We start from the raw sequence: 22,879 nt of genomic DNA on the forward strand, positions 1-22,879 counted from the left end.
TACTGAGTAACTGATGAGTAACCTGCTCGTTTAATGATTACGGTAACAAATAAAACATAAAAATAGCAACAACCAAATTCAGAGCCAGGAATATCTCTTAAGCAGCTAAAACAATAATATATATTAAAAATGAGTACATTAAAATGAAAAAAAATAAGGCACATTGAGCCACAATAACTAAACAGCAACGCGGCTCAGTAGGCATTCAATGATTGATTGATTGATTGAAAGTTGTATTAGTAGAATGAACAGTACAGTACATATTCCGTACAATTGACCACTAAATGGTAACACCCCAATACGTTTTTCAACTTTAATCAATTACTTAATAAATGACCAAGTCGAGGTGATCAACCTCATATATACATACACACACATATCATATACACACATATCTTATATATATATATATATATATATGTATATATATATATATATATATATAGAGAGAGAGAGATACATACATTTACATATAGTATATAATTTATATTTATCTATTTTGCCATTTTTATGCTTATAAAAATGGCATATATATATATATATACATTTACATATAGTATATAATTTATATTTATCTATTTTGCCATTTTTATGCTTCACGGTGGCAGAGGGGTTAGTGCGTCTACCTCACAATACGAAGGTCCTGCAGTCCTGGGTTCAAATCCAGGCTCGGGATCTTTCTGTGTGGAGTTTGCATGTTCTCCCCGTGAATGCGTGGGTTCCCTCCGGGTACTCCGGCTTCCTCCCACCTCCAAAGACATGCACCTGGGGATAGATTGATTGGCAACACTAAATTGGCCCTAGTGTGTGAATGTGAGTGTGAATGTTGTCTGTCTATTTGTGTTGGCCCTGCGATGAGGTGGCGACTTGTCCAGGGTGTACCCCGCCTTCCGCCCGATTGTAGCTGAGATAGGCGCCAGCGCCCCCCGCGACCCCAAAAGGGAATAAGCGGTAGAAAATGGATGGATGGATATTTTGCCATTTTTATTCACATGTTAAAGGTGTTTTAATGAGTATACATGCATGTTTAACATATAGATTCCTATCTTTCATGAAGACAAGAATATAAGTTGGTGTATTACCTGATTCTGATGACTTGCATTGATTGGAATTAACGTCCACGTTTTCAAATAGAGGAGAAAAAAAGTTCCTCTTTTCTGTCTAATACCACATGAAAGTCGTTGGTTTTTGGCATCTTATTAGTCCAGCTTCCATATTCGTTATTATACACTTTACAAGAAATACAATGGCGGCAAACTCCGTAGCTTGCTCGCTTGTTTGCGCTGGCTTTCGGAGACTCTTATTTTGTTAGCGTAGGCGCGATTGAGCGGCACTTTTATTGTGAAGACAGGAACTGTGCGATCAGTCTTTAGGCTTTTGACGGGAAGTACGGTTGAAATAAAAAGTGTCTTTTTTCCTTTGCACTTTTGATTGGTTGATTGAAACTTTAATTAGTAGATTGCACAGTTCAGTACATATTCCGTACAATTGACCACTAAATGGTAACACCCGAATACATTTTTCAACTTGTTTAAGTCAGGTTTTACGTGTAACGGTCATGTGACCACCTGGCTCTGTTTGATTGGTCCAACGTCACCCGAGACTGCATGTGATTGGTGAAACGCAGCAATGCGTAGATCCTACGTTGAAAAACCAAAACAAACATTAATAGATCGATAAAAACAAGTAGCGAGTATGAGCTGATTGTAGATAAATGGAGCGAAGTAAAAGTAGCGTTTCTTCTCTATAAATATACTCAAGTAAAAGTAAAAGTATGTTGCATAAAAACTACTCTTAGAAGTACAATTTATCCCAAAAGTTACTCAAGTAGATGTAACGGAGTAAATGTAGCGCGTTACTACCCACCTCTGCCCACAGGTCTTATCTTAAAACACTCTTAAGTCAGGGCACTCTTAAGTTGAGGCACCGCTTTATTTTCCTCACCTTTTTTCTTGGTTTTTTTTTGGGTTTTTTTACAATGGGGGAAAATAGAGCCCCCCCCCCCCGCTGGTGAAATAAAAGAAACGTGAACATGTCAAACCGACAGCAACTTTGTTTGCTCAGAAGTTCACTCGAGTGTAGAGCAAAACAAACAAAGAGTGAAGTCACGGCCTTAAAGAACCTTTCAAGGACAAAGCGCCTTCATGACGTTCATCTTGCAGGAGAGGAGCTTTTTTTTTTTTTAATGAAGATGAAAAGATTGTTGGTCATTGCTTATCTAGTTAAAATCATTTACTGCACTATTACTTGTCATTCTCATACTTTAATTGGAGCAATAAAAATCGCTTTAAAGTCCAGTCCGTGTCCAAAGTACACAAGAGATGTTTTGGTCCTCTGCTTGTTTTTTACCGGCACATTCTAAAAAGACAAAAAAAAAAACATTAGAGGCCTACTGAAATTAGATTTTCTTATTTAAACGGGGACAGCAGGTCAATTCTATGTGTCATACTTGATCATTTTTCGATATTGCCATATTTTTGCTGAAAGGATTTTGTAGAGAACATCCACGATAAAGTTCGCAACTTTTGGTCGCTAATAAACAAGCCTTGCCTGTACCGGAAGTAGCAGACGATGTGCGCGTGACGTCACGGGTTGTGGAGCTCCTCACATCCTCTCATTGTTTACAATCATGGCCACCAGAAGCGAGAGCGATTCGGACCGAGAAAGCGACAATTTCCCGATTAATTTGAACAAGGATGAAAGATTTGTGGATGAGGAAAGTGAAAGTGAAGGACTACAAAAAAAAAAGACAAGGGCAGTGGGAGCGATTCAGATGTTATTAGACACATTTACTAGAATAATCCTGGAAAATTCGTTATCTGCTTATTTTGTTACTAGTGTTTTAGTGAGATTATATGGTCGTACCTGAAAGTCGGAGGGGTGTGGCCACGGGTATGGTGACCGCCAGTGTCTCTGAGGAAAGCCACGTTTCTCGACGAAGCGAAGCGAAGACAGCTGTTGGGGCCGGGCTGAACATTTTTTTTTCCCCTCCTCCACGGTGGAAGCATCCCACGTTCGGGGGCGGCCGGTCGGAGGAGGCAAGAGAGTCCGCAGCTGCCTCTTTGACAGGTGCACGAGGAACGACGCAAGCTCTCCGCTCATGTCTACGGTAAGAGCCGACTTATTACCACAATTTTCTCACCGAAACCTGCCGGTTGACATGTGGTAGGGAACCATGTCCGCTTGACCGCTCTGTTCCATAGTAAAGTGTCACGTCATCTTTCGAGAATGTAAACAAGGAAACACCGGCTGTGTTTGTGTTGCTAAAGACAATCACAATACTCCCCTTCCCACCTACATCTTTCTTCTTTGACGTCTCCATTATTAATTGAACAAATTGCAAAAGATTCAGCAACACAGATGTCCAGAATACTGTGTAATTATTCGATTAAAGCAGACGACTTATAGCTGGGATTGGGGCTGGAACAAAATGTCCGCTACAATCCGTCACGTCACGCGCGCACGTCATACGCGTCATCATACCGCGATGTTTTCAACAGGATGCTTTGCGCGAAATTTAAAATTGCAATTTAGTAAACTAAAAAGGCCGTATTGGCATGTGTTGCAATGTTAAGATTTCATCATTGATGTATAAACTATCAGACTGCGTGGTCGATAATATTGGGTTTCAGTAGGCCTTTAACGTGTTGATTATATATTACATACATTTTCTTTGTCACATACAAAGCAAATAGTGTTGATGTTTTCTTCAGTTAGCTTAGCACAGTGTTTCTAAGCCGCCAAAAAAATGGGCCGCAGCAGTACTCAGTTGTAATACACTTTTTCACCACTTGTGGCAGTATTGACAATATTAAACAACAACATTGGAGTTATAATCATAGAGAAGGTTCTTCTTAGCATGGTGGTTCCTATCGCTGACCGGCCTGGCTGCATGGGGCCGGTGGTCCCTTGGACCCTGAGCGCCACAACGCCACACCCGAATACAAAAATGTATTCGGGTTTTACCATTTAGTGGTCAATTGTATGGAATATGTACTGTACTGTGCAATTTACTAATAAAAGTCTCAATCAATTAACGCTGCTACTTTTTGTAGCAACGCTTTTGCCGCATAAATGTTCAACATCTTCCCTCTTGAAGCCAAACCACCGCCAAACGATGGACCCTGTGCTGTTTTTTGGGGGAATTAATTCTTCCTCCAGATTCCCACCTTCTCTCTTTCTCGTATTACCACTCGCACCGCACAGTTAGCATCACCGCTAACGTTACAATGTCGCTACCTGTCTGCTCCGCGGGAGCGTGTGACATTGCACACGTGACGTTTGTAAGAAGATGCGCTTGTTTTACATCTCTGTGAGGAGAGACAAGTAAGAGTGGGAAACGCATGTAATCTAATGCCTGCAGCTAAAAGCAACTCCGTGAGGACGTATACTCGAATATCACGATATAGTCATTTTCTATATTACACGGAGACAAACCCGCGATATATCGATTATACCGATTATATCGATATATCGCGTGTGGTCCTTTGTACCATGGGCGCCACCCTCGACATACTAGGAGTCAAATATAATGTTCATACAAATACACATACAGTACATAATCGCATACACACAATTATTCATACATATATACATACATATATACACACACAGGTACCTACGCTCCCACATATATACACAAATACAGTACATACCTACACACTGAAAGTTTGTACATCCACACGCACAGTCACTATACAAACATACATATACACATACATGTACATATACAAGCACTGTACAAACATACATGTACACATACTGTACATATACATTCACTGTACAAACATACATGTACACATACTGTACATATACATTCACTGTACAAACATACATGTACACATACTGTACATATACATTCACTGTACAAACATACATATACACATACATGTACATATACATTCACTATACAAACATACATATACACATACTGTACATATACATTCACTGTGCAAACATACTTGTACACATACTGTACATATACATTCACTGTACAAACATACATATACACGTACTGTACATATACATTCACTGTACAAACATACATGTACACATACTGTACATATACATTCACTGTACAAACATACATATACACATACATGTACATATACATTCACTATACAAACATACATATACACATACTGTACATATACATTCACTGTACAAACATACTTGTACACATACTGTACATATACATTCACTGTACAAACATACATATACACGTACTGTACATATACATTCACTGTACAAACATACATATACACGTACTGTACATATACATTCACTGTACAAACATACATGTACACATACATGTACATATACATTCACTGTACAAACATACATGTATACATACTGTACATATACAAACACATACTGTATACATACATACTCATGCATATAGTGACGTTTCATCAAACATATATTAACGTTGTCGCCCTAGGCCGCGTGCGGCTCTTTAGCGCCGCCCTAGTGGCTCTCTGGAGCTTTTTCAAAAATTTATGACAAAATGGAAAAAGATAAGGGGAATAAATACAAAAAATATATTTTTTGCTTTAATATGGTTTCTGTAGGAGGACAAAAATGACACAAACTCCCTAATTATTAGAAAGCACACGATTTACATTAAATGAGCTTCACTGATTCAAGTATTTGACGAGTGACGTTTTGTCCTACTAATTTTGACGGCCCCTGAACTCACCGTAGTTTGTTTACATGTATTACTTTCTCCATTTTCTAGAAGTGTTTCATGCCACTTCTTTTTCTGTCTCATTTTGTCCACCAAACTTTTAACGTTGTGCATGAATGCACAAGGGTGAGTTTTGTTGATGTTATTGACTTGTGTGGAGTGCTAATCAGACATATTTGGTCACTGCAAGCTAATCGATGCTAACATGCTATTTAGGCTAGCTATATGTACATATTGCATCATCATGTCTCATTTATTGGTATATTTGAGGTCATTTAGCTTTCTTTAAGTCCTCTTAATTCAATTTATATCTCATGACACACTATCTGTATGTAATATGGCTTTTAATTTTTTGCGGCTCCAGACAGATTTGTTTTTGTATTTTTAGACCAATATGGCACTTTCAACATTTTAAGTCACATGTCACACTGACAAAGCTTAACCTATTACTATAACAATCTACAAGGTCAGTACAGTTCGCTTCTCTTTCTTCCCCTCCATTTATATCTGCTTTCTTTTGTATTTCAAGTTATCATTGAGTATTTGTATTGGTGCATACGCAACAATTGTATTGTTGATTATAGAGATAATTATTGTTATTATTCATTATGGGACGGCGTGGCGCAGTGGGAGAGTGGCCGTGCGCAACCCGAGGGTCCCTGGTTCAAATCCCACCTAGTACCAACCTCGTCACGTCCTTTGTGTCCTGAGCAAGACACTTCACCCATGCTCCTGATGGGTGCTGGTTGGCGCCTTGCATGGCAGCTCCCTCCATCAGTGTGTGAATGTGTGTGTGAATGGGTAAATGTGGAAGTAGTGTCAAAGCGCTTTGAGTACCTTGAAGGTAGAAAAGCGGTATACAAATACAACCCATTTATTATCAATAGTGCTATTTCTATTGGTATTTGTATTGCTCCATTTGTAGCGTATTAATGCTCATTGTCATTTCTGTGTTATTAATATTTATTTCACTTACTGCTTCTTTGCTATCACTTTTACCATCATTTTTGTCCGTCCATTCACTTTCTACCGCTTATTCCCTTTCGGGGCCGTGGGGGGCGCTGGCGCCTATCTCAGCTACAATCGGGCGGAAGGCAGGGTACACCCTGGACAAGTCGCCACCTCATCGCAGGGCCAACACAGATAGACAGACAACATTCACACTCACATTCACACACAACGGCCAATTTTAGTGTTGCCAATCAACCTATCCCCAGGTGCATGTCTTTGGAAGTAGGAGGAAGCCGGAGTACCCGGAGGAAACCCACGCATTGTACATATCCTATTTGCTGATGTTGTTCTGTTGTTGTCGTTGTTGTTATTGTTTGTTGTTGTTGTTGTCTTCGTCTTATCTTCCTCTTGTACCCGCAATTTCCCCCTCTGTCTTTCTTTTTTTCCCTCTTTCTATCCCCTCCTGCTCCGCTAATAATATAAATCCATTTAGTAAACTCAAATACAAAAAAGGCAACAAGAGTCCCACATTTCTCTTTTGTAAAGTAAATATTTACAGCAGAAATGGGCATCCAACTCAACAATATGAATTGCCTGAGGAGCTGGACAGGACAACAACAACAACAAAAAAAGAAGTTTCTTAAGCGCAAAAAACATGACTAAAGGGTTGAGGCTGTATTTTCAATTGCACTTTGATTTTATTCACAGTTTAGTTAGGAGATGTATTTGTTATTAGTATATGTAATCTGTTTCAGCACAAAATAATTGGATGTAAATTTATTTTAAGCCCCAACGTATATGAAGTATATTTGGTAGTATTTGCTTTACTAATCAGACTGGTAACACATGGTTTCACATCAGTTTGTTACCGTTAATAAGCTGCTCATCTTTCCTATGCTTTGATCCCTGAGGCTATTAAGACAGTGCGGCTAATTTACGGATTTTTCTTCATAATAAAAAGTTTTCAAAAGAAAAAAAAGCAAATACACTGAGAATGTTTTTTGTTCTTTGTGTTATGGCGCCATCTTTTGAGGTCGCTCACTGCATTGTCCTTCCCTTTACAGGTTTCGCTTTTAGCAGGAAGTAAAGAGCCGTGCAGTCTTCTAGCTGTCAGTAGGATATCTACTCAAATGGATTCTTCATTCATCACTCCAAGCGACGTTTGTAAGTTTTACAATATAACTAAAACAATTCTTACTTACTAAACCGTCCCATGTGTGGTGTCTGTAGGATTTTTCATGCATATTTGTAAGTGCTGTCGAAATGTAATGACGCTAGAACCAGCTGATATGCTATCACTTTTACAAGTGTCGGTTTTGTATTATTAACTTACGACTGCATTCTTTTTTAATTGTTTCAATTTTGTCACCCGTGGAGTTATTGAGGCTGTTTTGCTGATTGGAGAGCTAATTTCCGCAGTTAGTGGGTCCATGAGAATGACTTCTGTTTTGTTTGATAAGCCTTTTTACTGCCGTGTTACAGGCACCATTTGGAAACATTTAAGGTCTGTAAAAAAAAAAAAATTAACAAAATATTTTTACGTCAATAACTCATTTCACAACGTATATATCTGCGGCTTATGGTCCAGTGTGGCTAATATATGGAAACATATTATTTTCCTTTGAATTTAGTGGGTTCAGTTATTATACCGAAGCTCTCTATAGTCCGGAAAATACGGTAGACATAATTAATGAATAGCATTAAAATTAAAAGTAATTACTAATTCAGAGTTAATATTTAAGTGGGCCCCGGGTCCCTCTGTTGTGGAAAAACTGGGCTTTGAGGCATACACAGTGCTATCCTGTTTTTTGTAAGCTCCGCTTTTCATAGGATTTATTTTAGGGTAAAATACTTGCCGCAGTTTTTTTGTATGCAATCTCGGTTATATGTTATGAATGTAAAACTATCATTATTCTTTATAAAATTAGTTTTCTGTTAATGTTTTTAAGTGTCTGCAGTTTTTCCCACCAAAAGGCTATTAATTTGTGGCGGCAAGGGCTTGGCTGGGGTGGTAATCATATTGGTGGGGTGGCGTGGCGCGGTTGGAAGAGTGGGCGTTCCAGAAACCTGAGGGTTCCTGGTTCGATTCCCACCTTCTACCAACTTTGTCACGTCCGTTGTGTCCTTGAGTAAACACACTAGCAAGACACTTCACCCTAGCTCCTGATGGGTCGTGGTTAGGGCCTTGAATGGCAGTTTCCACCATCAGTGTGTGAATGTGTGTGTGAATGGGCGAATGTGGAAATAGTGTCAAAGCGCTTTGAGTACCTTGAAGGTAGAAAAGCGCTTTACAAGTATAACCCATTTACCATTTATCATATAATTTGCATAATTGACTGTGACATGTATGTATTTTGTGTAAAGGCTTAGAAAAATTGTTTATATGTTCAAGGACAAATAGATGTGTTATTAATGTCAACTAGGGTAATCCTGTTACCAATATTTTGATGCCGGTACCAAACTGTTTTTCGATATCTTTTGATACTTTTCAAAATAAAAGGGACCATAAAAAAATTTAATTTTTGGCTTTATTTTAACAGAAAATCGTATGATGCGTTAAAAATATTTCTCATTGCAATCAAAGAACATTTTAAGAATTAAATAAGATAGTAAACACACTAGACAACTTATCTTTTAGTAGTAAGTAAACACAAAAAAACTCTTAATTTGGCTGCTGACGTATGCAGTAACATATTGTGTCATTTCCCATTACACAAGGGGTGTAAAATTGATTATTATCCAATTATTCCTTTACTGTTAATATCTGCTTACTTTCTGTTTCAACATGTTCTATCTACACCAGGGGTGTCAAACTCAAATACTGAGTGGGCCAAAATTTCAAACGGAACAAAGCCGCGGGCCAAGGTTGAACAAATTAACCTTTTAATAGGGATCCAAACAAGTTTTGCATTGAATATTGAACAAGCAAGGCTTATATGACTTTATAGTGACATGCAAAGTCGAGTTTCAAATTATCCATCCATCCATTTTCTACCATTTGTCCCTTCTGGGGTCGCTGGAGCCAACCTCAGCTGCATTCGGGCGGAAGGCAACGTACACTCTGGACAAGTCGCCATCTCATCACAGGGCCAACACAGATAGACAGACAACATTAACACTCACATTCACACACTATGGCAAATTTAGTGTTGCCAATCAACCAATCAATAAAAATTGAAAAATATCAATGACATGACATATCAAAGAAAGTTTAAATAAAAATTAGGGGGGCCGGGTTTGGTGGTAGCGGGGGTGTATATTCTGGCGTCCAGGAATAGTTAGTACTGCAAGGGTTTCTGGGTTACGGTGCAGATGTTCTCCCGAAACGTGTTTGTCATTCTTGTTTGGTGTGGCTTCACAGTGTGGCACATATTTGTAAAAGTGTTAAAGTCGTTTATACGGCCACCCTCAGTGTGACCTGTATGGCTGTTGACCAAGTATGCCTTGCATTCATTCGTGTGTGTTAAAGCCGCAGATATTATGTGACTGGGCTGGCACGTTGTTTGTATGGCGGAAAAGCGGACGTGACGACAGGTTTTAGAGGACGCTAAAGGCAGTGCCTTCGAGGCACGCCCCCAATATTGTTGCCCGGGTGGAAATTGGGAGAAATTCGGAAGAATTGTTGCCCCGGGAGATTTTCGGGAGGGGCAGTGAAATTCGAGAGTCTCTCGGGTAAATCGTGAGGGTTGGCAAATGCGTTGTTACAACGGCACCGCCCCTGTATAATACTGGCGGGCCAGCTCTAATCTTGATTTGATATTACCTCAAGGGCCAAATGAAATTACACGACGGGCCAAATTTGGCCCATCGTGTTGAGTTTATACCAAAAAGTTCTTTTTCGGTTTCATCTGACCACATGGCATTCTCCCAATCTTCTGCTGTATTATCCATGTATCCATTTTGGTATAAACTCAACTCCTCGTGTTTGGAGGAAGAAGAATACTGAGTTTGCATCCCAAGAACACCATACCTACTGTGAAGCATGGGGGTGGAAACATCATGCTTTGGGGCTGTTTTTCTGCTAAGGGGACAGGACGATTGATCCGTGTTAAGGAAAGAATGAATAGGACCATGTATCGTGAGATTTTGAGCCAAAACCTCCTTCCATCAGTGAGAGCTTTGAATGGTTGACCAAATACATATTTTCCACCATAATTTACAAATACATTCTTTAAAATTCCCACAATGTGAATTCCCGGATTTTTTTTTCTCCCATTCTGTCTCTCACAGTTGAAGTGTACCTAAGATGAAAATTACAGACCTCTGTCATCATTTTAAGTGGGAGAACTTGCACAATCGGTGGCTGACTAAATACTTTTTTGCCCCACTGTATATATTTGTACCATGAATTGATCAACGTGGACCCCAACTTAAACAAGTTGAAAAACGTATTCGGGTGTTACCATTTAGTGGTCAATTGTACGGAATATGTTCTGTACTGTGCAATCTATTAATAAAAGTGTCAATCAATCAATCAATCTTGCAGAGCGGCGATTTGATGTTTATAGCTTCCTCTTTATTGTTAGTGTTTACGCCGAAATGCGTCCATTCTCCCTTTTCTGTCTCCCCACTGCATCTGCTTGTAAGTACTCCGTGCGTGTGCGTTGCATAACAAACGCATCTGCTCATTTTACCAACATTGTGACCATGTGGGAGGATGGGGATACCGTTATTTTTAGATGCACTTTGTGACGCCAAATATTTAAAAAATAATTGTTTTCTTTAAAAGTAATTTTTTTGTATTTGTGGCGACCCTGAATTTAAATATATGTTTGGCAAACACTGATCTGGAACGGATTAATTGGATTTACATGATTTCCTATGGGGAAAAAAGTGAGTTTTTTTTGGGGAAGACGACTTTCAAAAATTGACAATAGATTGTTTTGACCTACATTCGGGACGGCTGGTTTATGTAGTCAATAAAGTTATGTATCAATTTACTAATGTCGCGGCAAGTCACGTTACTGTAACACTCTTACGTGACCACAATGAGTCATAACTGTGAGATAGATAAGAAGAGCAAATACACACACACACACACACACACACTCGTACACAAACATTGTGACGTGCCTCACGTGCATTTGCCACCTGCTCCATGTCTGTAAGAAGAAAAAAAAACTATTTGCTTTCTGTTTCTGTTCCGTTCGTCTCAAAAAGAAGTGTCGTGCATTCTGTTTTTTAGGATTCATTTTGCATTCTATTGTAATGGAAATATTGCACACGTGACGTCATCAGTGAAGAGGCTTGCTCGTGGTTTTCATTGGAATTTGATAAAAATCAACTGTATTAGTCAGTGTGCCGACACAAAGGACTTTTGACTTCACTGTCATCTTTTTCTTCCCCGTGTGTGTGTGTGTGTGTGCGTGTGCGTGTGCGTGTGCGTGTGCGTGAGCGTGCGCGCCAAGCGCTTTAAATCTCTGACTGAGAATACGTCCGGACATGTCTCAAAGCAACGTTGCCACACACACACATTTGCAGGCTAAAAAGGTGAAAGTGAGCTTATCCTGGCATTGTTCTATATATATATGTGTACATGTGTGTGTGTGTGTGTGTGTGTGTATATATATATATATATATATATATATATATATATATATATATATATATATATATATATTAGGGGTGGGCAAATTAATGCGTTAATTATGAGTTAACTCATCAATCTATTAACGCCGACAATTATTTTATCGCGTATTTGCGTATGTTGTTTACATGCTTTTATTTTGTTAACGCCTTTTCTTAATAAGATTTAACAAGATATATATACATATATGCACATACATATATATATATATATATATATATATATATATATATATGTGTGTGATATGGAAAAAATAAAACGGCATTAAAAAACAGACACTTTTCTACCCCACCTTCCAAATAAATAATAAATAGATAAATACAATTTAAAAAAAGAAAATAAATAAATACATTATAAAAAATATATATATATTGAAAAACTTTATAAAAAAAATAACCCCTTGTCAAATAATAAAACTAGCAAATTTGTTCAGTTACAAACACAAAAATACAACATATGTGTTAAGCAGGGGTGTAAAACTCATTTTAGATCGGGGGCCAATGTGGAGAAAAATCTACTGCCAAGGGGGCCGGACTGGTAAAATCAGGGCATGATAACTTAAAAATAAAGACAACTTCAGATTGTTTTCTTTGTTTAAAAACAGAACAAGCACATTCTGAAAATGTACCAATCATAATGTTAAAGGGGATTTTTTTTTTTACACTTGTATGTTGCCGTTAATAGTATTCTATCTTTATTTGTCGTTAATTATACTTTCTGAATAAATTATGTGATAATGTTCATCAGTCAACTCATTGGTGTTCATTTTCAATCTATCAAGAAAAAAAAACTAATATCAAAATCAAATTACAGGATGTGTTGGGGTTTTTTTTACACATGAAGCATAACCTACAAAGATACAAAGCATTGAAATTCCGACATCTAGTGGACACATTTAGAACAGCAGTTTCTTTCATTCAAAATTTCGGCTAATTTTTGTAATTGGCAAACTCATCCGTACGTTTAAGTCATACCTTTATTCAATTACGATAAAGAATACAAATATGTTGGGCAAACTACCTTACAGGGATGCAAATCTAAACCCCATGCCCTGCCCCCTCCAGCTGAGGGAGACCGTTTCTTTGCCTCGACAGCCATTTTTGTAGTTTTAAATGGGATCTATGATTTAATTAAGTTTTTTTCTGGCTTTTAAATGTTACGATGTTGGCTACTCGTGTTAAGCAATGTCAAAGTGTCAAATCATACGCTTCCACGCCATTTTAGATGCCTCTGTTTGCGGGGGCTTCCCGGTAAGGTATATTCAGGTGTACTGGAGAGGAGGCTACGCCGGATAGTCGAACCTCGGATTCAGGAGGAACAGTGTGGTTTTCGTCCTGGTCGTGGAACTGTGGACCAGCTCTATACTCGGCAGGGTTCTTGAGGGTGCATGGGAGTTTGCCCAACCAGTCTACATGTGCTTCGTGGACTTGGAGAAGGCATTCGACCGTGTCCCTCGGGAAGTCCTGTGGGGAGTGCTCAGAGAGTATGGGGTATCGGACTTTTTTTGTGGCGGTCCGCTCCCTGTACAATCAGTTGCTAGAGCTTGGTCCGCATTGCCGGCAGTAAGTCGAATACATTTCCAGTGAGGGTTGGACTCCGCCAAGGTTGTCCTTTGTCACCGATTCTGTTCATAACTTTTATGGACAGAATTTCTAGGCGCAGTCAAGGCGTTGAGGGGTTCCGGTTTGGTGGCCGCGGGATTAGGTCTCTGCTTTTTGCAGATGATGTGGTCCTGATTTCTTCATCTGGCCGGGATCTTCAGCTCTCACTGGACCAGTTCGCAGCCGAGTGTGAAGCGACCAGAATGAGAATCAGCACCTCCAAGTCTCGAGTTCATGGTTTTCTCCCGGAAAAGGGTGGAGTGCCATCTCCGTGTTGGGGAGGAGACCCTGCCCCAAGTGGATGAGTTCAAGTACCTGGGAGTCTTGTTCACGAGTGGGGGAAGAGTGGATCGTGAGATCGACAGGCGGATCGGTACGGCGTCTTCAGTAATGCGGACGTTGTACCGTTCCGTTGGTGAAGAAGGAGCTGAGCCGGAAGGCAAAGCTCTCAATTTACCGATCGATCTATGTTCTCATCCTCACATATGGTCATGAACTTTGGGTTATGACCGAAAGGACAAGATCACAGGTACAAGCGGCCGAAATGAGCGGGGCTCTCCCTTAGAGATAGGGTGAGAAGCTCTGTCATCCGGGAGGAACTCAAAATAAAGCCGCTACTCCTCCAAATCGAGAGGAGCCAGATGAGGTTGTTCGGGCATCTGGTCAGGATGCCACCCGAATGCCTCCCGACGGAGGTGTTTAGGGCACATCCAACCGGTAGGAGGCCACGGGGAAGACCCAGGACACGTTGGGAAGACTATCTCTCCTGGCTGGCCTGGGAACGCCTCGGGATCCCTCGGGAAGAGCTAGACGAAGTGGCTGGGGAGAGGGAAGTCTGGGCTTCCCTGCTTAAGCTGCTGCCCCCGCAACCTAACCTCGGATAAGCGGAAGAAGATGGATAAATGTTAGCGGGGGGTTTTGCAGTCAGTTTACATTCTGACATCACAGCGAAGTAGACATACTTATTTGGACATTACAGTAGGTCTGGATTAGTTTTTGCCTCATTTCTCACTTAAAACGCGAGTGAAGAATGCGTGAGGAATGCACTACTATGGCGTTTCCTCGACAAGTCTGAAAAGATAAAGAGATGATATGGTGTTATCTGCTCACATATGCTATCTGGTGGTTGTTTGAGCACACTGCAGCTAATTGTAGATGAAAGGCTCAACCCCCACTTCTTAGTGCTTTGGTCGTACGCAGGATTCTTACAGGAATGAGGCAAAAACAAAGGAAGCTATAAGGGAAACACGTAAAAAGGTATTGTTTATCGTGGCAGCTGTCTTTTGTGCAGCTCTAAATCGATCGGAAAGTGTGTAACGTTGTGACCGGGTGAATCTATATGCTTTTTATGGAGTTCATTTTTGACCGTCTCTGCAAAAAAACAAAAACAAAAAAAAAGCAGTGAAGACTTGAGTGTTTATAATTAAACAGTGTACATTTTTAAAGGATACTTTTGGAGAAGATGGGGCGTGGTTTCATTTACAACCTGGGAAGGCCGCCAGAAACAAACATCTTGCAGACATACTCAAAAAACGTGTTCTATAAGTGACTATGAAGCAGAATTTACACCAAAGCACATCCAATAAATGTTATCTAGACTCTTGGGTCTAAAACTTTTTCCACCAAGTGTCACCTCAGAAAAACACTTGGCTCTCCAAGTACCTCTGTAATGAACAACATTAATAATACAGTAGCATAGTATCCTTGAGCATCCATTAAAAACAAGGCAGAGGTTTCATTTAACAATTATGATGAATATTTTGGACATTGTAACATTACACACTTTGCATTGATTGATTGATTGATTGATTGAAACTTTTATTGGTAGATTGCACAGTACAGTACATATTCTGTACAATTGACCACTAAATGGTAACACCCGAATAAGTTTGTCAACTTGTTTAAGTCGGGGTCCACATCCACAAATATCAACATCAATGATACTCCATACCCACAAGATATTTACGGACTTCCTTGTCGTACCACTTAGAATCATTGATCTAGACCAGAGGTCCCCAACCACCGAGCCGCGGTACCAGGCCGCGGCTCGATTGGTACCGGGCCGCAGAATAATTTTTTATTATTATCATTATTATTTTATTTTTTTTTTATTAAATCAACTTAAAAAACACAAGCTACACTTACAATTAATGCACCAAACCAAAAAACCTTCCTTTTTCATGACAAAAAAAAATGTAAATAAAAATAAATACAAAAATAAAATTAATAAAAAATTATTCTGCGACCCGGGACAAATTATCAATTGTTGACCGGTCCGCAGCAACAAAAAGGTTGGGGACCACTGATCTACACCACAAGAAAGTCCAGTTATTTATTCATAGTTGCATAAGACAGAGCAGACAAAAACTTTTAAATGTAATACAAACGTTATCAAACACTGTATGCTATACTTGAGTCTGTAATTCAGCGGTAAGGAGGATGCTACATGCTAAAGTATCATTACATTTGTCAATCCAGTTATCTATTAAAAGGTATATAGCACAGTGCAGACAAAAAATACAGTTTAAATGTAATACAAAACGCTACCAAACACTGTATGCTAAAGCTTGAGTCTGTAATTCAACGGTAAGGAGGATGCTACATGCTAACGTATCATTACATTTGTCAATCCAGTTATCTATTATAGTTATATAGCACAGTGCAGACAAAAAATACAGTTTAAATGTAATACAAAACGCTACCAAACTCTGTATGCTAAAGCTTGAGTCTGTAATTACATGTGCCAGTGTCCTTTTTGCTACGTGTTAATAATATCAACGTTAAGGAGGATGCTACATGCTAACGTATCATTACATTTGTCAATCCAGTTATCTATGAATAGTTATATAGCACAGTGCCGGCGAAAAATACAGTATAAATGTAATACAAAACGCTACAAAACACTGTGTGCTAAAGCTTAAGTCTGTAATTACATGTGCCAGTGTCCTTTTTGCTACGTGCTAATATCAACAGTAAGGAGGAGGCTACATGCTAACGCAGCATTACGAATGGACACATAACTACTGTTATCGGACTTACCGGTTCATTTTATCCGAAGTTGCTATAAATTGGAGCTGACTCCACAATTTAAAGTAGTTTTGGGTAAATCCTTCTGTATGTTGTCTTCGGACCAAGACGGGGCTCTTAGTGACGCATCCCGCTAGGACCTGCATTCGAGTCACAAAATACAAGAGTTAAGTAACCACTTGTTTTACTTTAGATGCGGTTGGCTGTCTGTATAGTGACCCGTGCGGGTTAACACAAACAATACCAGAGCATTAGCTCATTGTCCCTAGAACAAAAACAGAGATAAACATGTCACAATGGCAAACTATGTCAGGGTTGTTGGCCAATCTCAACAGCTTGTTTGGAACAAGGAAAAATAGTTTCATAAATATGGCTTGACTTGACATTTTCTGCACTTATGGGAACCCCCAAATACAAAAAAATGGGAACTAACAGGCTTTGTACAACAGGACCGCTCTAAAAACATAATTAGTTATAGTTACTAGTTACTTTTACCAAACAATGTCATTGAATTATAATTAAATTTCATTAACTGATGACATCTATTAAACAAGACAAGAAGCAAGGAATCAAACAGAGACAGAATTCGATTTGGCTCAGTGAGGAGAAACGTGTACATCTGTACCCTTGTACAGTGTCAGTACGCTCTGCCGAAAGATTGTACGCCTCCTCTTTTATTTGGACTCTCGCTGATTACATGGCAACAGCTCTTTCTAAAGGGATGGGGGTCGTAAACAGCCATCGCCTTTGATTACAAAACAGTTCAAAAGAAAAGGTCGGTTCAAAGAAAAGGTTGTAAAAAAGTTTTATATATAAATATATATATATATATATATAAATAAAGTGTGTGTGTGTGTGTGTGTGTGTGTGTGTGTGTGTGTGTGTGTGTGTGTATATATACATATATATATATGTATATATATATGTATATATATATATATATGTATGTATATATATATATATATATATATATATATATATATATATATATATATATATACATATGCAATAATAAAAAATAATTAAACAATTTATACCTAAACTGCACCCAGACATATTATTATGAAGATATTGTTTGGTATTGTCATGAGGGTGTAATACTGAGAAAGTTTGTTTTGCGTTGTCCCCATTTCTGCTATGAATAAACATGTAATAGTGAAACATTATGTGACATAAGGCAATACTTATAGTTTGAGATGTTCTTAGCTTCCTTTTTTGAGGTTGAAAAGTGTCAAAAGTTATTCAACGACTGTAAAGTCCCCTTTCATACTCACCTTTCAACACCCGTTTTCCTCATGCAGAATTGAAAATTCTGCATGAGGACACACAAATAGTGATGTAACGCAGTTTGCGATCGGTACACACTATTGCACTGTCAGGTCAGCAGGGGCAGTGTCTTACTTTTCCCTCCTTTTTGTGGCCACTAGCTATATAAGCACCGAAGTTGCAGGTCACCTGTCTTTTGCTCACTGTTGCCCCTTCTGGGGCTAATGTTTTTTTTTCTATCTAACCATAGATTCATAAAATGACTTGGTTAAAAAAAAAAAGTTTGGTTTTAAGAGTGCATTTTCTTGTTAGCGCTATCACTAACATGTTAAATATTAGGACCGTGAATCTTTGGGCACACTAATTACAATTCGGTTCTTCGGGGGTAACGATTCGATTCAAACCGATTCTTTTTTTTAAATGTTTTATTTTATTTTATTCCTATCATTACATCACATTCACATACATCATATATCGGTTGTCTGCCCTAAATGTCAAAATATTTTTTGTTTATCCCAACCATACCACCCAAACCCCCCCAAAAAACAGCAAAAAAAACAAGTAGTATCTGCAAACACATAATTTAAATTGACAAAAAAGAAATACTAAAACACTAATAATAATAATCCGAAACAAAATAAAATAATATAAACAGATACATACAGTATATACAGTGGGGCAAAAAAGTATTTAGTCAGCCACCAATTGTGCAAGTTATCCCATTTAAAATGATGACAGAGGTCTGTAATTTTCATCATAGGTTCACTTCAACTGTGAGAGACAGAATGTGAAAAAAAAATCCAGGAATTCACATTGTAGGAATTTTAAATAATTTATTTGTAAACTATGGTGGAAAATAAGTATTTGGTCAGCCATTCAAAGCTCTCACTGATGGAAGGAGATTTTGGCTCAAAATCTCCCGATACATGGCCCCATTCATTCTTTCCTTAACACGGATCAATCGTCCTGTCCCCTTAGCACAAAAACAGCCCCAAAGCATGATGTTTCCACTCCATGCTTCACAGTAGGTTTGCTGTTCTTGGGATGCAACTCAGTATTCTTCTTCCTCCAAACACGACAAGTTGAGTTTATACCAAAAAGTTATATTTTGGTTTCATCCGACCACATGACATTCCCACCAATCCTCTGCTGTATCATCCATGTGCTCTCTGGCAAACTTCAGACGGGCCTAGACATGCACTGGCTTAAGCAGGGGGCACGTCTGGCACTGCAGGATTTGATTCCCTGTCGGCGTAGTGTATAACTGATGGTAACCTTTGTTACTTTGGTCCCAGCTCTTTGCAGGTCATTCACCAGGTCCACCCGTGTGGTTCTGGGATTTTTGCTCATCGTTCTCATGATCATTTTGACCCCACGGGATGAGATCTTGCGTGGAGCCCTAGATCGAGGGAGATTATCAGTGGTCTTGTATGTCTTCCATTTTCTGATAATTGCGCCCACAGTTGATTTTTTCACACCAAACTGCTTGCCTATTGTAGATTCGCTCTTCCCAGTCTGGTGCAGGTCTACAATTATTTTCCTGGTCTCCTTCGACTGTTCTTTGGTCTTGGCCATAGTGGAGTTTAGAGTCTGACTTTTTGAGGCTGTGGACAGGTGTCTCTTATACAGATAACAAGTTCAAACAAGCGCCATTAATACAGGTAACGAGTGGAGGTCTGTGAGAGCCAGAGATCTTCCTTGTTTGAAGTGACCAAATACTTATTTTCCACCATCCATCCATCCATCCATTTTCTACCGCTTATTCCCTTTCGGGGTCGCGGGGGGCGCTGGCGCCTATCTCAGCTACAATCGGGCGGAAGGCAGGGTACACCCTGGACAAGTCGCCACCTCATCGCAGGGCCAACACAGATAGACAGACAACATTCACACTCACATTCACACACTAGGGCCAATTTAGTGTTGCCAATCAAACTATCCCCAGGTGCATGTCTTTGGAAGTGGGAGGAAGCCGGAGTACCCGGAGGGAACCCACGCATTCACGGGGAGAACATGCAAACTCCACACAGAAAGATCCCAAGCCTGGATTTGAACCCAGGACTGCAGGACCTTCGTATTGTGAGGCAGACGCACTAACCCCTCTGCCACCGTGAAGCCCTATTTTCCACCATAATTTACAAATAAATTCTTTGAAATTCCTACAATGTGATTTTGTTTTTCACATTCTGTCTCTCACAGTTGAAGTGTACCTATGATGAAAATTACAGACCTCTGTCATCATTTTAAGTGGGAGAACTGGCACAATCGGTGGCTGACTAAATACTTTTTTGCCCCACTGTACACACACACACACACACACACACACACACACACACACACACACACACACACACACACACACACACACACACACACACACACATACACACATTCCTCCATAAAAAAGACAAACTGCTCTAAAATATTGTTATATTGTTTAAAATAATAAGGGTTTTGTTTACCAAAATGCTACCCAAACATTTAATAAAGTCAAAAACGAATAAGGCAACAAGAAAAGTATCCAACACTTCTCTTTTCTAAAGTAAATATTTACAGCAGATTAGATCATCTACATCAACAATATGATTTGCTTGACTGTCTAGACAGGACACATTAAAATAATTAATAAATAATAATCACTTTTTAAATATAGATTTTAAATATTTTGGTAATAGATTAAGCAAATGTATTCTTTTTGACATCCCTACTAAATATGGAACACACCGTCAGAATGATACCACGAAAATAACAGCCTCAGACGTTATCTAGATAAAGTTTTATCACGCTTTGCATCTCAGAACTGGTTTATTGTTGGTGTAAGCGGGAATTTTCTTAAAAGCATTTTTAGCTAATATACCTAAACATTTTTATCATGCTCTCATCCCACTAGGAACAACTTAACACGCAATATAACTGCAACTGCTCATTTGTTCTGTGTTATAGTTCACATTTGTCAATGGATTGAAAAAAAAATAAGATCCCCGTTTGACAAACAGAGGTGGGTAGTGAGGCTCTAAGTTTACTCCGGTACATATACTTCAGTAAGATAAATTGGACTTTGACAAGTCCAGTTTGGATACAGTCTTGTGTGCCGTGGCAGATTATCTAATTTCACCTATTTAGGTCAAAAATATTTTGCGCAAACCAGTAATTATAGTCTGCAACTGATGTGTTGTTTTTGAGTGTCGGTGCTGTCTAGAGCTGGGCAGAGTAACCGTGTAATACTCTTCCATACCAGTAGGTGGCAGCCGGTAGCTAATTGCTTTGTAGATTTCGGAAACAGCGGGAGGCAGTGTGCAGGTAAAAAGGTATTTAATGCTTAAACCAAAAATAAACAAAAGGTGAGTACCCCTAAGAAAAGGCATTGACGCTTAGGGAAAGCTATGCAGAACCAAACTAAAACTGAACTGGCTACAAAGTAAACAAAAACAGAATGCTGGACGACAACAAAGACTTCCTGTGGAGCAGAAACGGCGTCCGCAAAGAACATGGCTGAACATGACATGACAATCAACAATGTCTCCACAAAAAAGGATAAAAACAACCGAAATATTCTTGATTGCTAAAACAAAGTAGATGCGGGAAATAACGCTCCAAGGAAGACATGAAACTGCTACAGGAAAATACCCCAAAAAAGACAAAAAAACACCAAAATAGGAGCACAATACAAGAACTAAAACACTATACACAGGAAAGCAGCAAAAAACTTCAAACAAATCAGGGGGGATTGAGACATGTAGTGACTGTACATCTACTTTGAGACAAGACCTAAATTGATGCATGCTTGGTTATGGTTTTAAGTCATATCCAACAATTGAGACAACGACTTTTTAGTATCAACTGAGTTTCGTTTTTTAATGATTTCTGCTGGTGTTGTGCCTCGACTCAAAAAGATAGAAAAACACAGTTTTAGGTGACAAAAAGTAGATGTACTTTGGACATCGGGTGCGCTGTACAACACCATGCGGTAGATCATCCGCTCTTAATATACAATCTTCGGTCATGCACGGCAACGTAACACAATGAAGCCCACTTTTACTTCAAACATTATATGTTACAAAATGTGCTGTCAACATAACGTTGACGTTAAATCACACTAATGTAATTAATGTTAATTTCACCCGAATGAAATTGATGTGAAACGCTGCCGGTATACATTGGAAATAAATGCAGTCGTTCATTTTTTTCAGTGCAAAATAACAAATTTGACATCAATAAAATATGGCAAATCTTCCTGATTGGGGATCAAATCCAGTTCCACTCTCTAGCAACAACAGCAATGTTTAGGGGAATTTGCCATTTCAATATATTCTCATCAGTGACAGACAGACATTAGTTTTAAAAAGTATTTAATTATGGTTACTAGTTACTTTGCCAAAAAAGCAATTGACTTATTTACGGAATTGCTCTTTAATAAATTAATACGTAATTCAAATAAAATATTATTATTAATAATTAAATAATATATACAATATATACATTACCATATATAAATATCAAAAAAATATTATCAATCAAAACAATCAATAGTAATAATAGCGCAGTGGAAGAGTGGCCGTGAGTAACCCGAGGTTCCCTGATTCAATCCCCACCTAGTACCAACCTCGTCACGTCCGTTGTGTCCTTGAGCAAGACACTTCACCCTTGCTCCTGATGGGTGCTGGTTACTGCCTTGCATGGCAGCTCCCTCCATCAGTGTGTGAATGTGTGTGTGAATGGGTAAATGTGGAAGTAGTGTCAAAGCGCTTTGAGTACCTTGAAGGT

General features: G+C 38.9%; 1 protein-coding gene across 1 annotated transcript in view; it reads left to right on the top strand.

Annotated features, from left to right (window-relative positions):
* The window catches only part of arhgef33 (Rho guanine nucleotide exchange factor (GEF) 33), a 312,937-nt gene that overhangs the window by 144,748 nt on the left and 145,310 nt on the right, over window positions 1-22,879 (top strand). Inside the window, exon 6 of the mRNA XM_061911264.1 lies at window positions 7,702-7,801. The gene's annotated coding sequence lies outside the window, so the exon portion shown is untranslated. The remainder of the gene's footprint in view (window positions 1-7,701; window positions 7,802-22,879) is intronic.

This window comes from Nerophis ophidion, linkage group LG09 (genome assembly GCF_033978795.1).
Source record: "Nerophis ophidion isolate RoL-2023_Sa linkage group LG09, RoL_Noph_v1.0, whole genome shotgun sequence".
NCBI lineage: Eukaryota > Metazoa > Chordata > Actinopteri > Syngnathiformes > Syngnathidae > Nerophis > Nerophis ophidion.